The sequence below is a fragment of the Dioscorea cayenensis genome, unplaced genomic scaffold, assembly GCF_009730915.1.
Source record: "Dioscorea cayenensis subsp. rotundata cultivar TDr96_F1 unplaced genomic scaffold, TDr96_F1_v2_PseudoChromosome.rev07_lg8_w22 25.fasta BLBR01001984.1, whole genome shotgun sequence".
Taxonomy (NCBI): Eukaryota; Viridiplantae; Streptophyta; class Magnoliopsida; order Dioscoreales; family Dioscoreaceae; genus Dioscorea; species Dioscorea cayenensis.
Window position 1 is genome coordinate 5331 of NW_024088375.1, and position 4600 is coordinate 9930.

General features: G+C 45.3%; 1 non-coding gene across 1 annotated transcript; it reads right to left on the minus strand.

The window, feature by feature from the left end:
• Positions 1 to 1381: 1381 nt before the first annotated feature.
• On the minus strand, positions 1382 to 1488 carry LOC120257258. Its single transcript, XR_005535606.1, has one exon. It is a non-coding gene; the product is annotated as a small nucleolar RNA R71 (small nucleolar RNA).
• Between the last annotated feature and the right edge of the window lie 3112 nt (positions 1489 to 4600).

The following is a 4600-nucleotide window of genomic DNA, read 5'->3' on the forward strand; positions in this document are numbered from 1 at the left end:
GTTGAGAGGGTGAGTCGAGAGGTACAGGAGCGTCCCCTTTCCCCTCCAATGTGATAGATTCTACCTCCGTTCCTCGAGTTCTTTATGTCCATAATAGAGTGAATGGTCTAAGGGATGAACTTCCGCTGGGGCTTAGTTGCTCGTGCAACGGAGTGAAGCGTTGAGGTGATCTTAGTATCTAGGGCTTAATCGTGGTTAGGGATCTTCCACCTTGACCAAAGGGTTAGGTCTATAATTAGGAAGAGATTTATCACTTGGAATCCCTAGAGGTCATTGTAACACTATGCGAGTGCGAGGTTAAGAGGTTATCTAATATCTCCTCTGAGACATGTAAAGAGTTAGGCATAGTTGACCTTAGATTTGGGACTATGTAATTAAGTATTTCCATGACTCACCATTGCATTGATTAGGAAGCATAATAAAGGGTTCTTGCACTTGAAACAATTATCCTAGGTGGAACATTATCCGAGTACCCCATCTTTATCGATTGCCTTACTCCTCTTTTACTCGTGCTCCCTTACTTGTTGCTTTTACTTTTGAGAATTGAATCATTGTCACAATTATCACTACTGATCTTTCACATAGCTAAGAAGTGAATTAAGTGTTTTTATTCCCTACTCCATGTGGATTCGATACTCGCTCACCCGGGATTATTACTTTGACAAACCCTGCACTTGCTGGGATATACGCAAGGGGACTTTGTTAAGTTTTTTTGGTGCCGTTGCATGGAGTAGGCGTTTAGAGATACTTTGCACTTTGTTTTTCTTAGCTATTTCACCATACATTCTATTTCATATCTTCTTATTCTATCATCGTTCTGATTTCTTTTTTTCTTTTTTTGGTTGCAACTCCGTGTTATGACCCGGAGGGAATCCCTCAATATTGGTTGAAGGAGATCCTAAGCTTGAATGTATACTTAGAAGAAAAGGGAAAGAGCCTGTGCAAGAACAGTCTAATCTAGCTGATTTGGAAGCAGAAGAATCTGAAAACATGGCAGAACATAATGAGCAACAGGGAACATTACCCGATTATGCCAGACCTTCAGTGTTGGGGACACAATCGAGTATTGTGCATCCCCCGATTACAGCTCAGAACTTCGAGTTGAAGCCAGCATTCATCCACATGTTGCAGCAATCCGCACAGTTCAACGGTTTGGCCGATGAGGATCCAAACAGTCATATAGAGAGTTTTCTCGAGGTGTGTGATATGCTGAAGATAAACGGAGTGACGGATGATGCCATCAAGTTGAGAGCCTTCCCATTTTCCTTAAAGGGGTAGAGCGAAGCAGTGGCTACACTCATTACTTAGAGCATCCATCACCATATGGGAGGAGATGGTAGAAGCTTTTCTTGCCCGTTATTTCCCTCCCGAAAAATCTACAAAGCTTAGGAATGAGATCTCATCCTTTGTTCATTTGGAATTGGAGTCTCTATTCGAGACATGGGAAATGTTCAAGGAGCTCCTGAGAAAGTGCCCACAATATGGATTTCCGGAGTGGATGATTGTTCAGACAATTTATAATGGTTTGAACCCGAGTACAAGGCAACTCTTAGATGCGACAGTAGGAGGTACCTTAGGTAGCAAGACCCCTGATGAGGCCCGTCAGTTGATTGAAGAAATGGGATTAAACAGCTACCAATGGAATGCTAGGGAGAAGAAGAAAGTGGCCGGTCTCCATGACATAGATGCGGTAACTTCATTGGTGACTCAAGTGGAGAGTTTGAGTAAAAAGTTAGATCTTCTAACTTCAAATAGAGTGCCTGCCGTGACTAATTGCAATGGGTGTGGTGGAGGGACATGCTCCCTCTGATTGCCCGATCTCTATTGGTGATGGTTCTTCGGTGGAGAATGTTGATTTTGTAGGTAATGGCATGAGACCTCAAGGAAACCCATATAGCAATACCTACAATTCGGGTTGGAAGAATCATCCCTAATTTCTCATGGAGTAATATGGGTCCACAAAAAGGCCATGGGGTGAAAAGGGTTTCCAACAACAACAACAACAAGCCCCTCGTGTGGAAAAATGTAGTCTCAGGTTTGGAAACCCGAATGACTGACTTAGAGAAGCACTTGGCTAGATTTGTGCAATCTGCAAATACAAGGTTTGAATCAGTCGAGGCTACACTTCGCAACCACACCGCCTCTTTGCATAACCTTGAAAATCAGGTGGGGCAAATTACGAAGTCTCTCTCTGAAAGGCCACATGGAAGCTTGCCGAGCAATACAGAGACCAACCCTAGAGAGCATGTGAAGGTGATCACTTTGAGAAGTGGTCGTGATGTTGAAGGTAGGCTTCCGAGTGAGAAGCCAAAAGAACACGCACCCGAGGTTATAGAGGTAGAAGAGGGGACAAGCAAAGAGAAAGAGGTGCCACCCCCACCTTTCAATCCAAGAATCCCTTATCCCTCTAGATTGAAAAATGACCAAGGGGATGAACAGTACAAGAAGTTCCTGAGTTTGTTCAAGCAACTCCACATCAATATTCCTTTTGTTGAGGCATTGGCCCAAATGCCTAAGTATGCGAAGTTCTTGAAAGACTTGTTGACTAACAAGAGGAAGTTGGAGTAGAGTGCTTCAGTGATTCTAGATGCTTCATGGTCGGCGGTGTTGCAAAAGAACATGCTGAACAAGAAGAAAGACCCGGGAAGCTTCATCATTCCATGTAATATTGGCAATTTAGGTGAGGAAATGATATTGGCGGACTCAGGGGCTAGTATCAACGTCATGCCATACACTTTTTTTCAAATGCTAGGCTTGGGCGAGCCTAGGCCTACTCGAATGACTTTGCAACTAGCGGACCGAATAGTGCGACATCCGAGAGGCATCATTGAAGACATGCTTGTCAAGGTGGACAAGTACATTTTTCTGGTTGACTTTGTAGTGCTAGATGTCAATGAGGATGCGGATGTACCCTTGATACTTGGGAGACCGTTCTTGCAGACGTCCAAAGCATTGATTGACATGGACGGCGGAGAGCTCACATTGAGAGTTGGAGATGACAAGCTCACATACTGCCTTGCTAAAGTAATGCGGCATTCTCTTGATTTTGATGATACTTTATACTTTCTAGACACTACTGATGAAATTGTTGATGAATACATGCAGGAAATGTTCAATCCGGATCCGTATGAAGGTTTGTTCGACCAAGAGGAGGCACATGAAGATGTAATGATGCTTGGATCGATGGAAGAAGTACCGTCTACCCCAGGGATCTTGGAGAAGGTGCTCCGGGAAATGAAGAGGGCTAGGTGACGCCTCCGAAAACACTCCAAGGCTGTTGGAGACGTCTGTGAACGGAAGGAGTTGGATGAACCATTGCTAAGTGGTCTCAAGCCCAATAATACACCCTCTACTTTCAAGAGATTGTGCTCATCATGCTTTCAAGTCATGGGTAAAAGGGCAAACTTCATTTATGAACCCCCGTGAGGTAAGACAAGGTACGTCAAGCTTAGTGACGTTAAACAAGCGCTTCTTGGGAGACAATCCAAGTGTTTACTGTTTTCTTATTTTCTAGTTTAGTTTGTTTGTGTGAATAATCTGTTAAGTGTTGGCGTCTTGATTTTTAGATGCTTGTGCTGAGATTTTCTTGTGGGCTTTGGTGTATTCATCGTGTGTTTTCATGTGGAATTGGCGAATTTGTGTCGTTTGAGCTTTAGGGCATGTTTTTCACTGGTAAAACTTACATAATAGGGCAGGCTCTGAGTGTCTAACCATGTTCAGAGATTTTCTGCAGAGCCTGTAGAATTTTCTAAGGCATCCAGAGAAAACACACGGGCGTGTGGAATTTCCGCACGCCCGTGGATTTGCACTGCGAGCTCATCCAGAGAAGGCACAGGGGCGTGCGGCGGCCCCTATGAATGACCATCCGACTGTCACACGGCCGTGGGTAATTTCCGCACGGGCATGTGAATCCTTGCAGAGTTGGGCAGATTATCCCGAGAGCACACAGGGGCTTGGACTCGCCCCCGTGGGCGACCTTGTGAAAATTGCACGGGCGTGGGAAATTTCCACACGCCCGTGCGAAACTCTGCAGAGGAGTTCTCTCCATCCCAAGAAGACACAGCGGCGTGTGGCTGCCCCTGTGAATTGGGCATGTAAATGTCCACGCCCGTGCGGAATTTCCACACGGGCGTGTAGAACACTTGGTATTTTTCTCGGATGTCCAGAGAAGCCACAGGGGCGTGTGCTGCCCCTGTGGGTTGGGCGCATGGGCGTGGGTATTTTCTGCACGCCCGTGCGAGAGCAATCAGAGTTGATGAGTGTTTTCCCGAGGGCGCATGGGCGCAGTGCGCCCCCGTGGCTTTCTTTGTAATGAGGCGCACGGGCAGGGCAATTTCCACACGCCTGCAGTGGATGCACAGAACGCAAAGAGTCGCGAGTTCTTTTTAAAGAAGAATAGTTTCTCTCACTCTTCACCTTCTCTATTCGTCTAAAAACACTCTCACATCATTCTCCGATTTCATAGCGCCAATTTGATACAATTTTTTTGCGAGGTTTTCCGGCTGGTTCTTCATTTTCTCATCCCATCTCGTCGGTAAGCCCTATTTATTATTTTCTTCACCAATTCATGGTTTCCATCGATTAATCCGGGTTAATAATG